Below are 21,427 nucleotides of genomic sequence, written 5' to 3'. Positions count from 1 at the left end.
GCTGCGCCAGAGTCACCAGGGCTGGGGGCTGCATCCACATAGTCCAGAGATGTCCCACCAGCTGGTCCACCTTAATGGTGCCACCCATTAAGAACCACGGCTGTACACAGCATGAACAGAGTTTACAGAAGGCAAGGCCAGCAGATTTCGGACGCAAGATGCTCACCGCGCCCAGAGACAGGGACCCCCACACCGTGTTACTATTTTCACCTACCAGACTGACAAAGATCAAAAGTTTGGTAACTGTAGACGAACGGCTAAACCTCTCGTTTATAAAGTGTTTCTACGAACGGATAATGAAAAGACCAATAATGTAATCCAAAAATGGGGAGGGCAGAGGAGATGAACAGATAATTGATAGAAAAGGAAATACAAATTATTCTTAAACATATAAAAAGATGATCACTTCATTCATAATAAGAAAATCTAATAAAACAATCCATCCAAAAGTCTGGTAATACACTGATAACGTCGGGGAAACAGGCTGGTGAGACAGCAAATTGGTACAGTCCCATGCGGGCCCTATCTATGCCAATTACAAGCGCTTTTCATCTTTACAAAAGCCATAAATTTCACTCCTAGGAATTCAACAAACTGATATAATTCCACATGTGTGAAAAATTTTTAATACAGGGATATTCATTTGCAACACTGTCTGTCACAGCAAAAGATCAGAAATAGCCCATTTTCTAACCGGAGACCGGTCCAATCAATTACAGTACAGCCATGCAGTGGAATACTCTATTAGACAACCATTTAAATAAAAGAAGGGGTCAGTCAGATCAATGAAATAAAGGGAAAAAATTGCAAGGTGTACAATCATGTGTGCTTAATGACAAAATTATTTTCAGCCACAATCACTTAATAATCACTCATCATCGTTATTTTCTCAACTCATACTTTAGATTGAAAATAAAGGATTAACTATTTTTAAAGAATAAATTAAAACACTCAAATTCATACATATATAGCATATATCTACTTGTTTATACAGATAAGTCTGGAAAGATACATATATATATATAAAAAAATAGTTACAAGGCAAAGGATCTGAATAGACATTTTTCCAAAGAAGATATACAGATGGTCAATAGGTACATGAAAAGCTGCTCAACATCACGAATTAAGGAAATGCAAATCAAAACCACTGTGCGATATCACCTCGTACCAGTTAGAAAGGCTGCTATCAATAAGGCAAGAGATAACAAACATCGGTGAGGATGTAGAGAAAAGGGGCTCCTTATGCACAATTGATGGCAGTGTAAATTGGTGCAGCCATTATGGAACACGGGACGGAGGTTTCTTAGAAGATTAAAAAGAGGACTGCCATACGACCCAGCAATCGCACCTTTGAGAATATTTCCAAAGAAAACAAAAACGCTAACTCAGAGAGATATATTCACCCCCGTGTTCACTGCAGCATCATTTACAATAGCCAAGATACAGAAGCCACCTAAATATCAATCAATGGATGACTGGGTAAAGAAGATGTGGTCCATATATACAATGGAGCATGATTCAGCCATAAAAAAAGACATCTTGCCATTTGCAAAATGGCTGGACATGGAGGGCATTATGCTAAGTGAAATAAGTCAGACAGAGAAAGACAGAAACCATATGATTTCAATTAAATATGGAATCTAAAAAAAAAAATGGAGATGCCATGTACAGCATGGTAACAACGGCTAATAATACTGTATTGTATACTTAAAAGTCACTAAAAGAATGAATCTTAAGAGCTCATCACAAGAAAAAGATTCGGAGCTACGTGTGGTGATCAGTGTCGAACAGACTTATAGTGGTGATCATTTTGCAAGATGTACAAATATCAAACGATTTCGACGTAGACCTCAAACTAATATAATGTTATATGTCAATTATTCCTCAGTAAAAAAATAAAACGGAAGGGTTAAAAGCATAACTGGAGCAACGTATAAGCACTGGAAGCAAGAAAATGTAGGTATTAGAAGCAAGATGATTAACTTTCAGATTGTACAGGAATGGGGTGTGGCCAGCACCTGAAGAAAATGCTTCCCTGGCAGGGACACAACGAAATGGAGATGCTGGGGATCGAACCCAGGACCTCATACATGCTAAGCATGCGCTCTACCACTGAGCTACATCCCCACCTTGTGCAAGGCTGATTTTCTAAACTAACCTCAGGAAATAAGAGAAATCTACTCTTAAAAAAACTGGTTACCGTGGGAGTTGATTTCCTCTTTTTGGAGTGGGGAGGCCCTGGGATTTAGGAGAAAAAGGAAATTTACTTTTCTCCCTGTGGTTTTTGTATTATTTGAGTCTTTAACCATGAAAGCACTGCTTACTTAAAACAAAGATATAAAATAAAGTTTAGTCTACGGCCATGCCACCTTGAACGTGCCTGATCCCGTCCGATCTCAGAAGCTAAGCAGGGTGGGACCTGGTTAGTACTTGGATGGGAGACCACCTCGGAAGACCAGGTGCTATAGGCGTAAAAAATAAAAAAATAAGGGATTGTAAGCTGACAAGGTCCTTGCAATCTGTGAAGTCAACCAAGGGTTCCTCGCCTACAAATAATTAATTTAATTGATTAATTAATTAATTAAAATAAAGGTTAAACAAAACCACTTTTCTACAATAATGTCCCCACGTTATAGGTGGGAAACTGAGACCCAATAAGAGAAGGGTTTCCTTCGTCCACAAAGCCCCAGCTCCCCCAAGCCATGGGGCTTCCTCCCTCTGAGCCCCAGAACCCTTCATTCTTCCCTGGGTGAGAGCACTGGCCCTCATTCCCATCTCTCGTCCATCTCTGTGCCCTCAGTACCCAGCTCGGGGCATCCATCACTTTTGTTCATCCGTTCACCTTGCAACCAATATTGGCTGAGAGCTGACCATCGTCCAGACACTATGCTAAGTGCCAAGAGAACACTGATAAACCTCACGGTCAAGGTCCCTCCTGACCTTGTGGACGAGGCTGCCGTGTACAGTCACACAGGCTGTGGCTACACAGTTTCTGGACCGGCCATTCACACAGACTATTTAACTGCTGCCCCCCGCTTTGTGCACTGCACAACCTACCTAACTAGAAACCCAGCGGCCCTGCCCAGATGTCCCATAACCCGGTGGAAAAGATAAACTAAATGAAGCAGTATGTATTTCTTTTCATTGCCATGAGCACAATGAAGGAAAAGAACCAGGTATTATTAAGAGAACGAAAGGAGGGGACAAAAAGACAGCCTCCTTCTGTCTTTCTACTCCGCATTCCTTAGCATGTGGCTTCCCTTCTCGAGGTTGCCTCACGGTCCAAAATGATTGCTAGCTCTCCAGCCACCACGTCTGCATCATCAATGACTATTGTGAGTTTCACATAAGCCATGCCGAGAAAGTAATACTTGAACCAGGAAATTATATTAGTTAGGAATTTTATTGAGTTGCGAGTAATAGAGATCCCACTTCGTAGCTTTAACAAGAGTTTCCTTTTTCTCTCATTCCGCGAGAGATCGGAAGTAGGCAGCCTTGGACTGATTTGGCAGCTCCACCAGCTTTCAGGATCCCAGCCTCCTTCTGTCTTTCTACTCCGTATTCCTTAGCATGTGGCTTTCCTTCTCGAGGTTGCCTCATGGTCCAAAATGATTGCTAGCGCTCCAGCCACCACGTCTTCATCATCAATGACAGGACAGGGCAAGGACGGAGAAATAAAGGAACACAGCCCTACCCATTTAAGGAGCTGACTGTGTCTTACAGAGTATTCTACTCCTGTGTCATTGGCCAGAAATCGGTCACACGAACACACTGTGCTTCAAGAGAGGCTGGGAAATGTAGTGTCTAAGGTGTCGCCTTTGTTGTTACCAAAAAGCGAGACATTGTTATGGAGAGGCAAAGAGCAGCCTGTGCTGTGGACCGGGAGAATAACAGGAGTTAATTAAGTGTTAAGAGTTGCGGGATCGCGTTCTGGGCACAGGGGGCAGTAAGTACGGAGGCTCCAAGAAGAGAAAGGGTCGGTGTGTTCTCAGAACTGACAGGGGGCCAGGGTGGCTGGAGGACAGCGAACGGGAGGAGAAGGAACCAGAAGATGGAGGAGACCCAGCCCCCTTGTGCACATCAGCGAACCCAGAGGCCTGCCTTCCACTCTGGGCAAAGCCCCGGCGTCTAACAGACCCGCATTTCTGTTCCAACCTCACTTCTCACTCGCTGAGAGCCTTGGGAACGTCTTCTCACTCATCTGAGCCTCCGTCTCCCCGCCTGCCAAACGGGAATTATATGGGAACGACCCACAGTTTTAGTATGTGAATTAAGTGAGCTAACGCGGGTAAGGGAGTTAGCACGACACCTAACACGTCTTAGCGCACATGAGTATTTATTAAGCACATTCCTTATCAAAAAGACGCACACGATTGTGACATAGTCAACAGGCAAGGTCTCATCCCCAGCTCTGAGCAAATCGCCTGGCACATAGTAGTGCTCGAAACATGGTAGCTGTCACTATTGCCAAGGACAGTGGCCGGCTTGCCAGAATTTCTTCCAGACTCCTTCCCCGCACGTCACCAGCCATAGAAAAACCCAACCTTCCGATTCCCACCGCAATGGCAAGCTAGAAATGAGGGCGCCAGGGTGGGAAGTGCCACCCCAGGTTGCTGACAGACCCCACCCCCCAAGCACCTGGCCAGAGCCCCACACAGTCTGTGAGTCCACTCAGCATCGGTGCAGAAATGCTTATCGCGCTGAACCTGAACGAAACCCACACTTCGACGCCGGGAGCCACCGCCATTTACATCCCCATCGATTTTCAAAGCCTGTTTTTATTGTTCCTCTTCCCGGTGAGGGTTGTAGATATGTTGGGGCCGCACTCTTTTCATAAATAAGTAAATATGGAGGTAAATAATAATAAGAGCCAACATTTACGAAGTGCTCGGCGTGGCGCCAGGCACTGCTGGGGGACTTGGCTTCCAAAATTTTACTCCGTCAGCACCGTGACCCAAGGAGGCTGGCACTTCGAATGGTTCCCATTTGACGCAGGAGGGGACCGAGGCTCAGAGAGCTGAGGTCACCTCTCCAAAAAAGGAACAGAGTCGACGTTATGGACAATAGTCTGACAGTTCCTCAAAAAGTTAACTACGGAGTTGACATACGAGCCCGCGACTCCACTTCCAGGTACATGCCAGAAAAACGCAGACACGAGGGTTCACAGCAGCACTAGTCACTACAGTCGAAAAGTGGGAAAAATCCGAATGTCCGTCAACAGATGACGGATAAACAAAACATATCCACGCAAGGAAATGGTACTGAGCCACGAAAAGGAAGCACGGACCCCTGCTCCGGCAGGGTGCAGCTCGAGAACAGCTCGCCCAGTAAAAGAAGCCAGGCACAGAAGGCCTCAAACCAACAGGCGAGCCCACCCAGACAGACGGCAGATCGGTGGCTGCCGAGGGCTGGGGATCAGCAGGGAACGGGGAGTGACTGGCTGCGAAGGAGACGGGGTCTCTTTGTGGGGGGGCGATAAAAATATTCTGGAATTAGCTAGTGATGATGGTTGCACAACTCAATGAATATACTAAAACCCACCGAATTATATGCTTTAATATCGTGAATTTTATGATCAATGAATTATATTTTTTTTCCTTTTTTTTTTTTAGAGAGAGTAGCAGAGTGGGGTTTAACCTCAAGGCTGTCTGACCCAAAGCCTCGATGACCACGTTGTGAGCAGCTCATGTGGACACAAACCCAAACCCCACTGTGCTCCCTAGCTGCGTGCCTTCCTTCAGTCCCCAGTGATGAAGCTTCTAGAAGTGATGCCAGGCTGGACAGGGACACGCTAAGTGCCCGAGCCAAGCCGATGATTGGAAAATGCCAATAATCTTCATTTTTGCTGACCACCCTGGACCCGGGGCCGGCTCCCTTGCAGGCCTGGGACCCAGAGCAGCACCACCTAGGAGCTGCCGTAAGCAATGCTTTCTGGCCTTCGGGAGCGACTGTGGCGGAGAAAGCCTCAGCAGTCAGCGAGTTAATTACAGCCGCCCGAATGAGGCCTCCTGGCCCTCGACACTAACGAGCCAGTCCCAGAAGGAGGCGGCAAGACGGCTGGGCTCATGAATCTTGCTAATCGTATACATTCCACAAATAATTGGCCTAAATGCACAGCTATATCTTCATTGATATAGAATCTATATTTCTCCTGCAAGTCTCCCCAATGGCCATCCCACCCCCTGCCCAAAGAAGACCAACCGGCAACAGGCAACACGGTCAGGCACAAAAGACAAGGACTTTAAAGCTTGAGATTCTGGGCTTCGGATCCTGGCTCTGCCACTTACCAACAGAGGGGCCTCAAGTGAGTCGCTTCATGGCTGAGCCTCAGTTTCCCCATCCGTCGAATGGGGCTAATAATTGCCCTGTTTCACGGTTACACCGGGCATTAGGAGATGCTCTATCTGAACGTTCCGGCTTGCAGGGGGGACTTGGTGCCATCATCCATTGTAGTAGTCGATGACCTGGGTCATCTCCATGGCATCTCCCCCAGCCACTGAAGTTCGGGGGCTGGCAGCAACCCCGTGGCCAGAGAGTGACTCTCGATCTCGTGCAGGACTCAGGGGGCCCATCTCCAGGAGATACTTCCAAGCTGAGGGGTCACAACCTTTCAAACCTCGTAGCTTTATTTTTTAAAAAAATAATAAAACAGGTTCTAATCCTCCATTTACTCCCCTGAAGGAAAATTCTAGGATACCGACATATGTGATCTTCTTGTTAAATCAATGTAATGACTTGACTGTAATATAAATAAAAAAGAAAGAAAGAAAGATCTATAATAAAAATAACAGGGATTTCAATATATAAATGCCCAGATACCATAGGGTGGGGGCGCGGAGGGTGGCCCTGAAGACACTGCATTTCTGACAATCAGCTCAGACAACAGTTCTCAGCCCCAGCTACGTACTGGACTCACCTAGAAAAGGTTAGGAGGTTTGGTTTGGTTTGGTTTTTAATGCGTGGATCTACTCCCCTCCCCGCCCCCCAGAGATTCTGCTATATTGGAGCCCATATGTGCCAGGTTACTGGGATCTTTTAAGCTTCCAGAAGATTCTGCTGTGCGGCCTGGGCTGGAGACCCTGCTCCAAGCCAGTGCTTCTCAGAGTGGGGCCGGGGACCCACCGCATCAGCGACACTGGGCACTTGTTAGGAATGCAAATTCTCCTGCTGTTCTTCTGCAACCCATGGGGTCAGCGCCCTGCGGGGCTGGGATTCAGCACGCTCTGATTTCAACGGTCCTCTGGCAGATTCTGATGCTCACTCACTCGGGTTTCAGAGCCCCCACTATAAGGTTCGGTGTCCCCTGAATGGCAGGATGATAAGAATCACTGGAGGAGGGCGCTTGTCATCCCTAGACGCCCTCCCAGCCCCGGATTCCGGCTCTAAGGCTGGAATGCGGCCTGGAGACGTCCCTCGGTAACACACGCCCCTGACTCGCCCGCCGAAACGGCCGCCGGGCCCCACAGCCTCGGCCAAGTCCAAGGTCCTCTCCTGAGGCCCCCATGGGCCTGGGAAGCCGGAGGCGCCAGCGTCGGGACCCGCCACCCGGGGGCCCCGCAGTGCGTCCCCCTTGCCCAGGCCGCCCGAGGCCTGGACGGCCCTCTTGAAGCGAAACGTTGCTTTTGCACCCAAACCACTGCTATATCTTCATCTCCCGCTTATCTGGACAACACCCCCATCCGAGACGGAACATGCAAGCTCAGGTACCACAGACCCTGGAGCAGCGCGGGGCTGGCGGCCCGGAGGGTCCCAGGGCCACGGCCCATCGGGACCCGCATCCCCGACCCTCGCCGGGAACCGCGTGGGGCCCAGGATGTGAGGCTCGGGATGCACGGCGCTGGACCTACCAGGAAAACCCGTGAGTATGCAGACTCCGCGGTCCAAACCCGTATTGCTCTAGGGTCAACCGTGTAGATGCGCACACATAGCACACGTGCGTGTCACATGTGCATGCATGTACCACACGTGCATCATGCCACATTCACACATACCACCCACGTGTGTCTCATGCACATGTGCGTGCATATACCACACGTGTGTCACACGTGCACACGCATACGCATAGCACACATTGTGTTGTGTGTGTGAGTGTGCATGCACGTGCACACACAACACACGTGTATGTCGTATGTGCATATACATGTCACATATGTGTGTGCCACGCACGCATATGCATGTATCCGCATGTGTGTGCATATATGTGCACATGTGCAGATCACACCGACGTGTGTGCCTGTGTGCATGCACGTGCGCATGCCACACGTGTATCCCACATGTATTGTGCACATATACATTCCTGTACACGTACACATACCACACATGCGTGTGTGCCCCATGTACATGCACATACACACATCCATGTACACACCGAAAACACTCTGGAAAACCTCCACCTCACACATCCTCACCTCTCTCCCAGCTAAGCTCACACTCAATCTTCAGAAGCTTTGCTCTTTCTGAGCCACCCTGGGGCCCTGGGACCTTTGCTGAGACCCTGGAACCCACCATCAGTGGGGGACAGACATCAATGGTCTCTTACCCCATAGCCACCCCCTCCACCCCCCATTACTCCCCTGAAGGGAAATTCAAGGGTACTTAGATATATAACTCTTGGTCACATCAATAGAATGACCTGACTGTAATGTAAAGGAAAAAAATAAGAAACACTCACAGTAAAAAATAATAGAGATTTCAACATGCGATGCTCATACACCACTACCCAGAAGACATCAGGATAAAGCAGCCGGATGCTTATAGCTCAACTTTAAACCACCGTAAAAGCATCAGCCACAAACACTGACGGACATGAACCTGCCGATGGTCCCTCAAACACCACCGAGCAAGCCGCCATCAGTGAGACGAGTTCCCGAAATAGAGAGGGAGCAACTCTGGCTGTTTTTCAACCAAAGTACACTCTTCCTTGACCGTAGCTACCAATACTGTATTGTATATTTGAAAGCTGCTAAGAGAATAGATTTTTAAAGTTCTCACCACACACACACACACACACACACACACACACACAATTTTAACTGTGCAGGTGATGGATGTATTAACTAATCTTATTGTGACCATTTTGCAGTATATATATATATATATATATATATATATCTCAAATCATTACATTGTACACCTTAAATTTATACAACGTTATATGCGAATTATATCTCAATAAAGCCAGGGAGAAATTTGCATGGAGGAAAAACTGCAGTGGGTTAAACATGATTTTTTAAAGTAAAATGTCGAAAAACCCCTCTTGAGAAATGAGTAAGACAAAATGGCAAATGTTGATAACCATTAAAGCTGAGCAGGAGATATACTACACATATACGTACTGTATGTGATTATGAAAATTATCAGAGTAAAAAGGTAAAAAATAAATAAAATCGTAAACGGTTCATCTCTTTTTTTAAGGTTGGTTTACTTCTCTCCAGGAACCAGTTTATGATTCTTGCATTGTTTGGGTTTTTTTTTTTTTTTTTTTTTTAGAAGAATTGGAGACTACCTGTGAGAGATGGTCATCGGATTCTACTTGACACAATGAGTCCCTGGAGATTTTATCATCCCAAGAGTAACCAAATATTAGGAAGCCGGAACACATGACAGTACAGTGACGGAGCGCCATGGTTTTGACATCCTACAGTTCAGGCTCTGCTATGTATTGGCTGTGCACATCTAGGCAAGTTACTCAGTCACAGTCACCACTGCTATAAAATGGGTTGGACGATAGTGCCCCCTTCTTGGATGACTGTGAGAAATAACACACGTGCTCAAGAAATAGCAGCTGCTGGGGGGTTTACTGTATCTTTACTTCTAGTCTAAAGTCTGGATCCTCAGCCTTCTGTCACCCACCCAGGGAAATGACTGGGTGTTCTCGAGCTGCTAACCTCACTCTACGCGAGCCTCCCCAGCTCCATTCTGACCTTAGCTACCCATCCCCAGACCCCGACCCTGTATTAATATGTAGTGAACAAGGACTGGGCCAAGCTCTTTACCTATATTATCTCATTTAATCTCTAATATTATTAAACCCGTTTTTCTAGAGGAAAGAAAGGAGGCCCAGGGAAGTTAAGATCACACAGCTGGGAAGTGGGCTCTAAGACCAGCTGTACCTGATTCCCCAAAGGTGGAGTCATTTTAAAAGTTCTCCCAACGTCGGCATCGAGGGGTCAGAATCCAGGTCTCACCCCACCTTCGGTTTCTACAGGTGGGTTCCGCTCAATTACTTATTCCCATTTTACAGATAAGAAAACTGGATCTTAAAAGTCTACCCCAAGAGTAACAGTCCCCCTTTCTGATCCCATTTCTCAAAAGCTGGGTGTGAAGCTCACATCTCTGGACTCCCAATTCAGTGCTCATCCCGCCCCTCCCCCCGCCCCCGCTCCCACCCCCGCCCCTGACTCCATCTGCATCTCAGGCCTGGGGAAGCAGGCAGAGGGCCACAATAACTGGTCTAGGGATCAGAAGGTGCAGTTCTGACACCACTCAGCTGTGTGACCTTGGGTCACTCACTCTCCTTCTCTGAGCCGAAGTTCCTCATCCCAGCCCAAACCCTACATCTGTGGTCATCTCGACAGCCCCCAGGGAGAGTCCCATCCTCCACTCACGCCATGAACGGCCCCTCTCCCCCCAGCATGCTCTCCTCATCCTCGAGAGGCAGAGGTGGAGAAGCAAAGAGCCATAAAATCATTCAAAGAAACCTGCGCCTCGGAGCCAAAAGTTGCCGCCCTTTGAAAGACGAAGAGAAACAGATTTGCGTTGACCACTTACAACCGGAGCTCCCCGGAGCTGAGTGAGGAGCCCAATCTGCAGTAAGCACTGCCCCCCTGTGGCTACCCTGGTGAACTGCAGGCCGCCTCCAGGGGCTCAGAGGCTATGGGATTCAAAAGATGGAGAGGAAGGCACAGTGGTCCCTGGAGGAAAGGCAAAAATTCAACAAGGCCTAGAGGACTGAGCGAGACATGGCATACTGGGAAGTGCAGAGGCTGTTCTCCTCCCTCCAAGCCTTGGCTCACCTGTGTCCTTTCTCACCTCCCTTTAAAGCTGGCAGTGCCAGCTTGCCCCACCCCCCTGCACATGGTGTTCGTCTCCATCTAGGGGACTGTTTTAGTGCCTTAGACCACACGTCTTTGCTCATCATCTCTCTAACAAGACAGAGATCTTTGTCTGTCTTGCTCGCTGCTGTGTCCCCAGCACTTAGGACAGTGCCTGGCCCACATGACGTTTATTTATTAAGTGAGTGAATGGATCGGTGGCTTAGGCAAGATGACGCTAAAGCTCATCTGATCTCATTTGAAAATATCGTCTTTACAGACATAATTAGTTAAAATGAAGTCCTCCTGGATGAAGGTGGGCCTTAAACCCAATGACTGGTGTCCTTACCACACAAGGAGGGGACACTGAGAGACACACAGGCACACAGGAAGAAGGCCACATGAAGACAGAGACAGAGATGCCACAAATCAAGGACATCTAGGGCCGCCAGCCTTGAGAAAGGCAAGGAAGGACTCTCCCCTTCGGAGGGATCGTGGCCCTGCCATCACCTTGACTTTGAACTTCTAAGCTCCAGAACTGGGCGAGAATACGTTTCTGCTGTTTTAAAGCCTCCTGGTTTGTGGCAGTCACAGAAATTCATACAGGTTCCTAGGCAATGAAAGCGTAAAGCGGGCGTTTGTGGTTGCAATACTTCAGTTAAAGTCCAGCTTCCCGCTGGAGAGATAGTTCACATAAAAGAGGCCTAGGAGTTTGAGAGGCCACTTTGGACCTGCCAGCCTGGCTAATGCCATGCAGAGGAGAGTCAAGCCCCATCCAGACGACAGAGCCGTGAGCAAATCGGTGGCTGTGTATTAAGCCACTGCCTTTTGTAGTAATTTATTACACTGCCTGGACAACTCAGACCCCAAGCAAATTTAGCCACAAGCATGCTCTGAGTTGTTTGTTTACAGTGTTCTTTACAACGTCATTCAATACTTTTAATAGGATTACCTCGTTTCTTTGCGGCACAGGACCAAGAATGAATGGATAACTGAACGAATTAATAAACAAAAATGTATACATGCATACACATTGTAAATAATGTTATTACTCTTCAGATGACAGATGTTAAGAACATGTCCCGTGTTGCATCTCAGACACCAGGCCTGTGGGCCCAGGGTGCAGTGCAGAGGCTGTCGGTTCAAAGGCATCACAACTTCTCCACTCGATCCCACCCACCAACTTACAACAAAGCCCAAAGCATGAGACACGCCAAAGACACTGTCAGGATTAAAAAAAAAAAAAGATGTCCGGAATAAACCTGTGACACAGGACCAAGAGAGGTGGCGCCCCCAAGTGGGAGTCACAGGAAATGCCTTCCAAGAGAAAGGAGAAAGAAGCCTCCTTCAAGCTCACCTCTCTGCATGAGAACTTGACAGTGGGGCTGGATGACGGTCATGATCTAGACCAGGGATGCAAACTCACGTGCTTCTGGGGCCGGCGGGAGATGGACGTGGGGAGGCAGGTTGGGCGGAGCCTGGAGCGAGCACAGCCCCACAGACCTCGGGCAGCCACAGCCTGTGAGCTCCAACTCTGGGCTGTGCAGGATGTCGGGCTCCCAGAGGGGACACAGCAAATATCCCATTGAATTTCAAGTCACAGTAGCCATCTGGTCCCTTTGGGCTCTTCGTGGACTGATGAGCAGGCAGAGAAAGGAACCCCTGTCCTGGCAGGAAGAACCACCTCAGGCCAGCCAGGGGAACAGGGCGGCTTCCCCATAGAGAGGCAGGGACGACGATGCTCAGCGCTCAGCTCACATGGTTCTATCTGGGCTCCTCTTCCAGGTTGCAAACTGCTGACTTCTCACTGTGTCCTTATGTGGCGGAAAGAGGGAGCCCTGTGGGACCCCTTTAACAGGGTACCAGTCTCCCCTTTGTGGGGGGCCCCCTCATGATCCTATCGTCCCCCAGCACCATCACATTGTGGGGCAGGGTTTCCACACAGGATCTGGGCGGACACAAATCTTCAGTCTCTCGCCCGTGGAGACTGTCAAGTGGAGCAGCCGCGGCTGCTGGAGATGGGACCAGGGGCTCAGGTCCCTCGTGGGTGAAGCTCGAGGTCAGCCCCCAGGTGAACCGCTGGAAAGTAGGACAGTAAAACCTATCACAATAAAATACTTAACTATCCACTGATTTTTATTCACTGAACCAGCACGTATGGAGCACCAGCCATATATGCCCAGAAGTTTCCAGACCCCCACACATTCCAGTCCCGGGGCAGGAGAAGGCTCTGTATCGATAGCTCACGGCTCTCGTTCGCCAGACACAGAAACTGGCTCTAGTTAATTAAGTGGTAAAGGTGTTCAATAAAAAGATGCTGGGGGAACTTCTGGAATCGTCTGTACCCCACGGGGCCGAGAGAGACATTCGAGTCCCCAAAGCATGGGCACCGGGGACGTGACAGGCCAGAGGAAGCCGCGACCTTGGCCTGTTGTGTCCTCTCGCACGGCAGCCGCCCTGACTGACAGCGGGCACTTCCCTCAGCTCTGAGCTTCCCTTCCTCCTCCTCTGGTTCCTGATTTCTTCTCTTGTCCTGACTCCCTTCACCATCCCTGCCTGCCTCCCCTTACATAACTGTCCCCTGTCCCCCGGGGAGGGACTTTTATGTAACCCAAGTCACCTCAGGCTCCCATCCCCACCTCACAGCTCCTACCTCAGCCTCGCCTGTCTGGAACAATCTTTCACAGTTGACTGGGCCAAGCTCTCAGCGAGAAACAGCCGGAGAGGAAGCGGGAAGGGGAGGAGGCCACGCCCCACCCCAGGGGTGGGGCTGGAACGAGGCTCACCCTGGAGAAGCCTCTTTTACATACAAAGCCCTGACTCAGGGTTGGACGTCAGGGACCCCGAGCGGGCTGCCTGATAATTCCTCCCTCTGTGCCGCAACTTCCCATTCTGTGAGACTGGGTTGGAGACATCTGCACCCCAGTGCTCACTGCAGCGTTACTCACAGAAGCCGAGACCTGGAAACCACCTAAGTGTTTGTTGACAGATGATCAGATAAAGAAGACGTGGCATACGCATACAATGGAATATTATTCAGCCTTTAAAAAAGGAAGGAAATCCTGTCATTTTTGACCACAGGGCTAAACCCCGAGACCATTATGCTCAGAAAGTCAAAATACGGCCTGATCTCACTTACTCGTGGACTCTAAACTGTGAACCGGTAGAAACGGAGCAGAACGGAGCAGAATGGTGGTTGCCAGAGGCTGGGGTTTGGGGGACGTGGGGAGATGTCCATCAAAGGGGACGAACTTTCAGTTATAAGATGGATAAGTCCTGGGGCTCTAACGCACAGCATGGGGACCAGAGTTAACAATGCTGTAGTGTGTCCTTGAAATTTGCTGAGACTAGACCTTAAGTGTTTCCACACGAAAAATAATAACAATAATGGTAACTGTGTGAGGCGATGGATGTGTTAATGAGCTTGATCGTGGTAATCATTTCGCAGTGTATACGTATATCATGTCGCCACTTTGTACACCTTAAATACAGACAATTTTTATTTGCTGTTCCTCAATAAAGCTAGAAAAAAAATTAAATAAAGTGGGGGTGTAATACACCTTGTAGGATTGTCACGGGGACCAGAAAAGTTATATATATATACATATATATACATATATATACAGTGTTTAGAATAGTGCCTGGCACACCGTAAAAACTATAGAACTGTTTGCTCTTCTTTTTAGGGAATTGGTTCCAGATAGGTGTGCCTGGATCTGTGGTTCTCAAACTTGGAACCCCTTTACACTCTTCACATTGTTAGATGACCTCAAAGAGCTTTTGTTTAGGTGGGTTATACTCCAATATTTACCACGTTTTAAATTAAAACCAAGGAATTTTTTTAAATATGTATTCATCTAACCATAACAAACTCATTACCTGTTAACTTAACCTTCTCATGAGAAGTGACTGTCTTTTCCAAAGAAAAACACTTAGTAAGAAGCACAGTGAGAGTTTATTATTTTTTTTTTTACATCGCTGTACTGTCTCGCCTAATAGGTGGCAGCTGGATCCCACATCTGGGCTGCTTTCGGCCCATTGCCATATCACGTGTCTTGAAGCCACTGGAAGATTCCACTGTACACTCACGAGAGGACAATAGCCAATAGGGCAGATGAGATCTTAGTACTATCGTGAAAAGCGTTTTGATCTTGCAGACCCCCACATCCCAACTTACTACTGTTGGTGGGGGCAGAGTAAAAAAATAATAATAATTTTCCTCCCATCTTCTAAGTGCTTCTGTCTGGGCTAGTAATCAAATTAACATGAGAGAGACTTACAGGAGAAAACATCCAAACTTTATTTATTATGGATATACACGCGGGGGTGCCATAATATGAGACCCAAGGAGACATGGCACAGTTGAGGTTTATAGGACATTCCGGAGCTAAGGACAAGGGGGTTTGTGGTTTGGGACGTCCAAGAGCAGGAAGGCAATTCACGTGGAGATGGAAAAGCAGATGCTTGGTGGATACACGTTTGCTGGGTCATCTTTAACAATGAAACGCAGAGAGGACTTTGATGAAATGGGCCTTGTTAGGTTCCTCTTTGTCTAGCACACACTAGTTCATGTTGAACCATAGTCACCTGTGATGATGCCTCCCTTCCTGGAGCAGGCCCTCTCTGTCTAAATTCTTTTAGGCAGGTAAAGGGGGAGGGTCAAAGATTTTGTTCCTTAATAACCACCTTAAAATCAATATCCCAAAAGGTATATTTTGGGGTGGCGAAACCTTGGTCCCCTTCATGGGATAACAAAATTCCTTACGATTTAGACCATTTTTTTGTGCTGTTACTTAAATGTTTGGGGGGCATTGGGAGAGTGTCTTCATGATGGTCTCACAAGGGCCAGGATGAAGCTACTTCTCCTGGACCACAGACAAGGAGACGAGGGCCTGTGGGGGCCAGGGCAGGAAGAGAAGAGCAGGTGGCTGCCACATGGTGATTGCAGGTGACACCTGCAGTCTGGCTTGTGGGCACCTATGAGGCACTCTGTTGGGGACCCTGGGAATAACCGTGGAGCCCTTTGCAAGAGTGACTGAATCTTCTAAGACATGACGGGCAGCAGCATCAGTTACAGACCGAAGGCCGGGAGAGAGTGTGGTGATCAATTAGTGATCTTGAGTCACGGGCACAAGATAATAAAGGAGTAGCAATAGCATGTCCCACATTTGCTGACTCCTGGCCACTCACTCCAAGAAGGAACCCAGAGAGGCTGCTGGCCTGAAGCGTCCCCTATTCCCACTCTAGAGAGAAAGTCAAGTCTCTCCGAGAACCCTGAGCCCCCTCTCAGCCTTGCCAAACAAGGGCTGCCAGGACTCCACTAACTAGGGGGCCCTCCCACAATGCCCTGCGCTAACTAACCACCTCTCACACTCTAGCGAGACGGTCTGCCCCTGACCTGGAGCTTCAAAAGTGGGACCCTCCTTCCGCCCACCTGTGAACCGCAGCAGGATCAGGCACACCCCCCAGGAAAGTGTCGGGGTCTGATACGCAGGCGGTCCCCGGCCTGAGGCCGTCGGAGCAGTATCGAAACTACCATCCTGTGAGGTGCCCAAATCCCCACCATTCGTATTCACCCCTCCGTGGGGGTAACCGGGTGTCCCCAGACACCCGTGAGGCAGCAGGGCGAAGTGAGAAAGAGCATGGGGGCCAGGCTTGCTTTTGCCGCTTACCAGCCGTGAGACCTTGGAGAAGTCACTCGGCTTTTCCAAGCCTCCATATTGTCACAGCAAGATACGGACACCTCCCTGGGGGTAGTTGTGTGGTTAAAGCAAGAGGACCCACAGAAATGGACGTGGGCGACTCCAGAATCCCGAGTGGCATGTTCATTTGGGAGATGAAATACTCAGCAGAGAAAATAGGATCCTCCTCATGGGTTTGCATACGGAACAGACACACTTGAAAGAGGAAGGCAAGGCTGGAGTTTAATTATCCGTTTAGTCAACAGATACCTGAAGAAGCACGTCCCACACTGTCTGTGACGTACAAGGATGGACGCCAGATACGGTTCCTGCTCTCACTGAGCTTAGAGATATGCTCTCTACACGGTAGCCAATAGCCCCATGAGGCTACTTAAATTCAAATTCACTAAAAGTAAGTAAAACCGAAAGTTCAGTACCGCAGTCATACTAGTCACATGTGAAGTATTCAGTAGCCACATGCGGCTAGTGGCTCAGATATGGAACATTCCATTGTTGTAGAAAGTTCTCGTGGGGACTGTGCTAGGATACAGTCTAGCTGGGGAGACAGACATGAAACAGACAGCCGGACAAAACCTAAGTACACACCATGTCATTTGTCAGTGAGAAGCCACGGGCAGCGCCTCGTTAGTTTCCATGAGGAATAGAGCCAGAAAAGCATGTTTTTCATGAGCCTGAAGTGGATGGAGCATTCGAGAGCCTGACATAGGTCCCTGGCCTTCTAGAGCTGTTCCATCCAGGGCTGGGGACTAGGGGAGGGCTCCAGGGACATGAAGCTCATCTGTGACCAGTTTAGCTGCTGATTGAGAGAAACCTGAGTTGGATCCTAGCTCTGCCAACTGTACAGTTGTGGCCCAGCAGTTAACAACCTCTCTGGCCCTCGGTGTCTCCATCTGCAACATGCGGTGACCAAATAGCATCTGCCCACAGCATTCCTGGGAGGACTGAATCCTTTAAAAGAAGAGAAAGCACTTCAAGCAGCACCTGGCACACGGTAAGTTCTATATAAGGTATCACGGAGATGATGACTATCCGTGGGTCCTTGAACTTTGTGTGGGGGGGACATGCCCCTGCCACTCAGTAGCCTCCTTCATGTTCACTCTTTGCTCCCCAAAGTATCATCCCCAAAGCTAAACCGATCATCACAGTCAGGGTCCCTCTGAACATAAGCCAGGAAAGGGAAGAGAGTATTGACACTAAGAGTTTTCCACTTGCCAGTCTCTACGTGAAGAGCTTCACGTGTACTGTGTTTCATCTTCCCGACAACCCCAACGCGCATGTATTCCTAAAACTATCTCCATTTTTACGTATGAGGAAATCGAGGCTTTGAAAGGTGAACTTGCCCACGTTTCCACCGCAGAGAAAGAGAAGGATGTCGGCGTCAGTTCCACTAGATACCGCCAGGTGACAGGGCTCACTCACTTTCCAGTTCCGCGGGCTGACGGGAACGCCGAGGGGTGGTGCAGCCGCAAAACTTTCGTGATCGCCGGCGGTGTGCCAGGCCCCGTTCTAGGCGCCGAGGATACGTCGGCAAATAAAACAGGAAAAAAATATTCCTTTCCTTTGTACTTTTCCTTAAAAAAATAATGAAAAGGTATTCGCGGAGTCTCACCCTGAGAAACTAGGGTTGGTTAGGGGGAGGGCGGTTAGGGGAGACCAGGTCTGAAAGTCACCCAGGGGCCCAGGGGAGTGGTGGAGCGCAGCCCGCAAGCTCGGTACGGACAATGCCCATCTCCCACCGCAGGGTGGACTAGGAACCCGACTCAGTACCGAGGCGCGAGGACCCCCCTGCCCCTGCCTTCCAGCCGGGCCGGAGGCCGCCAGGTGGGCGCACGTCCAGGCTGTGCCCTGAGCATCTGCGGTGCTCAAGGCCGGCGACCCGGGGTCGCTTAGCGTCTGCGCCCGCCGGAGGAGGGGTGGGCGTGTGTGGACGTGGGCGACGTGTGTGGCGTTGGCGCTGGGGGGTCCTGCGTGTGGACGTTTGTGAGGGGTGCACCGTGTGGACGTGTATGTCGGGGATGGCCAAGGACGCGGGTGTTGACCTAGTGTGTGCAAAGGCACAAGGACACGTATGGGGAGGTGGGGGGGAGTGGGGTGCGCCCAGGCAGGAGAGGCTGCGTTCCGACCTGCGCAGAGGAGGCCAAGCCTCGAGTCGGTGCCTAGTGGTGTACAGGGGCTCTGGTGACTCTGGAACGCGCGCCACGGGACCCTACAGCGTCCCGGGTCCGGTGCTGGTCTGTGGCGGGGGAAGTGACTGTTTAGAAACCCACGTTGCAGAGTTGTCTGGGCGGGGCAAAGGCCCTGCACTGAGACACTCGTGGGACTGTCCCTCCGTGTGTACGTTCCTGCAACTGGATCAACCTGGGGACTTGTCCCGCGCGTCTGGACTGCTTGTGGCGCACTGCGGATGTGGGGGGAGGGTCCCTAAATTTGGGACATGGAGGGGGTCGCCTCAGAGCTCCGGACAAGGACAGTGGCCCTTGCCCGGGTCGGGTGAGCGCAGTTGGTGCGGGATTCAGTGCACCACAGTCCACACAGTGGGGGCGGGGACCCGGGCTAGGAGGCTCGGGGGCGGGGCTCGGAGGCTGGGCTCGGGAGGGGTTCATGGAGCCTGGAGGCTGGGAGAAAGGGGTCGAGGCTCGTGGGAAGGTGGGGCCAGGAGGCTCCGGGGGGCGGGGCTCCAGGCCAGTGGGCTGGCCCCTGGGCGGGAGGGCGGAAGCTGCGGCGGCTGCAGCAGCGGCGTACCGGGCCAGGGGCGCCTGTCAGCGGCAGCAGTCTGATACATGCAGGTCGGACCTGCGGGCAGGCGCGCGCGCGCGGGCGGTACCGCAGGCTGCGCCGCGGGGGATGCCGGTAGACTTGGGTCGGAAGGCCAGCGTGAAGGTTTATGCTGTGGGTAAATGCGGGGGTCGGTGAGGGCAGAGCCCCAGGACCGTCAGTGAGGACGCTGCAGGTGTGTAGAATCCTGGCCAGAACCTTTTCTCGCTGTGACCTAAGTGATTGCGGGTCTCAGGCTTCTTTGTGCTTTTCCACCTCCCAAGGGCTCGCCTGGGGGTGATGGGGGGTTCCGGATCGAGGGGGAACCATGGCGCGGCGGGGAGAGGAGCCGCAGAGGCAGGGCGGGGGTGAGGGGAGGAGGGCTGGGGACCTGGGGGGCAGTGTGGCTGTGTCCCCGGACCGGCTGGAGATCCAGGTCTCGGAAGAGGGTCTGGAGCCGACCACAGGTAACAGGCAGCGGGGAGCAGTGTAAAGGCGTCCGGCCGCGCAGAGGGACTCGTCGTGTGACGGGAGCCGCAGCAGATTTCGGGGGCCGCGTGGCCAGCCCATGGGGGCCGGGGCACAAGGGCCAGGCTTTGGGGGCGAGCTGCCGCACCTGCCGCAGGGGCTGGGGGCCACGCTCGCCGCCAGCGGTGGCTGCGCACTACGGGACAAGGTGGGGACACTGCGGGCAGAAAGAGGCAGAGCTGAGACCTGGGGCTGGGGCACGAATGAGGGGCGGCCGCTTACAATGGCGGGGGGTTGGCGTTTGTGTCTGGGCCAGGCTGAGGTGAGGACCAGCCCAGTGCTGCGTCTCCTGTCCCTGGGGATCCCCATCCCCATCCCAGGATCTCTATTGCCCGCAACCCGCCTGGGTCCGGGGGTGTTGCTTAACCAGCCGGGGAGGGGGCCCCGACCTTGCCACAGAGGGCGGCCCCAAGGCAGCTCGCGGGGACATTCCCCGGCCCTTGTTTTGTCACACCCGGGTCTAGCCAGTCCCCCCGACACACACACACACTCACCACACACACGCACTGTCCCCTGTTCGCTAAGGGGGCGGCTCCTTGGAGCGCGGACAAAGGCCCCTGGAGTGTGGCGCGGGCAGCAGCGTCTGTGTCTGGGGCCCACGCGCCACATTGGCTGCCCAGCTGCGCCAGGATGGAGGCGCGAGGCGGTGGGGTGGGGGCACCTGAGCAGCGCCCGGGACGAACTGGGGGTCCTCGCAAAGACCAGAGAAGTTGGGGGCGGGGGAACTTGGCACAAAAGCCTCGGAACTTCAGCCTCGGAACTCTGATTCAGAAGTTTCCTCGGTGGGCTCGGGGCTTTGGGAAGATTCAGACTTTGAGTTAAGCTGTACAGGAAAGCACGGAAACTGAATGCAAATCGGCGTCTGTAGGCTGGAAGCCCTCCACCCCGCCGGTTTTGTTTCTAGACTCCGGAGTGGACGTTTGCTATCCGTTCCCTGCTCTAAGTCTGAAAAGGAGTCAGCTGAGCTGAGAAGGGGAGAAGATGGAAGGGTTCGCCATTTGGGGCACAAGTCAGCAAGACCAGCGGTCTTGTTAGGAAGAGAAGCTCGAGATCTTTATTGCTTAATTTGTTGTTTAAATAAGTGCTCCAGCTACAGAACCGGGCCGGGGCACTGCGGTGTATGACACAGACAAGGCCCTGCTCTCCAGGGGTCTGGGGAGGTGGTGAGCAAACACTAAACAAGTAGATAGATATACAGTAAAAAGATACAACTTCCCATTAGGATAAGGGCTGCCAGGAAAGTAAAATAGGATGCCGTAAAAGAAAGTGACAAGGATTTGTGTACACGGGGAAGACTGTTTGGGGAGAGTGACGTTTTAGTGGAGCCCCTCAAGATGGGAGGTCCCCGCCACAGGGAGATCTTGGGGGCGCAGACCGAACCAGGCAGAACGAAGTTAGAGGAACTGAACA

General features: G+C 50.9%; 1 protein-coding gene, 1 long non-coding RNA gene and 2 other non-coding genes across 6 annotated transcripts in view; 2 read left to right on the top strand and 2 right to left on the bottom strand.

The window, feature by feature from the left end:
* LOC120620467 (uncharacterized) overlaps positions 1–13,778 on the bottom strand; it is a 260,449-nt gene extending 246,671 nt beyond the window's left edge. For 2 of the 3 annotated variants that reach the window (XR_005657883.1, XR_005657881.1), the window contains exons 1-2: positions 13,687–13,778; positions 12,391–13,112 (exon numbers count right to left, since the gene is read on the bottom strand). This is a non-coding gene — a long non-coding RNA (uncharacterized LOC120620467). Of the gene's footprint in view, positions 1–11,848; positions 13,113–13,686 lie in introns of those variants that run through there. The other variant, XR_005657882.1, reaches the window with a different exon arrangement.
* On the bottom strand, positions 2,056–2,127 carry TRNAA-AGC (transfer RNA alanine (anticodon AGC)). Its single transcript has one exon. It is a non-coding gene; the product is annotated as a tRNA-Ala (tRNA).
* Positions 2,353–2,471, top strand: LOC120620598 (5S ribosomal RNA). The gene has a single exon (XR_005657941.1). It is a non-coding gene; the product is annotated as a 5S ribosomal RNA (ribosomal RNA).
* Positions 13,779–19,636: 5,858 nt separating the features above from the next.
* Positions 19,637–21,427, top strand: part of GPRC5B (G protein-coupled receptor class C group 5 member B) — a 17,044-nt gene continuing 15,253 nt past the window's right edge. The window contains exon 1 of the mRNA XM_039885488.1: positions 19,637–19,644. The gene's annotated coding sequence lies outside the window, so the exon portion shown is untranslated. The remainder of the gene's footprint in view (positions 19,645–21,427) is intronic.

This window comes from Pteropus medius, unplaced genomic scaffold (assembly GCF_902729225.1).
Source record: "Pteropus medius unplaced genomic scaffold, Ma_sr-lr_union100, whole genome shotgun sequence".
NCBI classification, from domain to species: Eukaryota; Metazoa; Chordata; class Mammalia; order Chiroptera; family Pteropodidae; genus Pteropus; species Pteropus medius.
The sequence above is the reverse complement of the archived record's forward strand: the minus strand, read 5'-3'. Positions and strand labels throughout refer to the sequence as shown.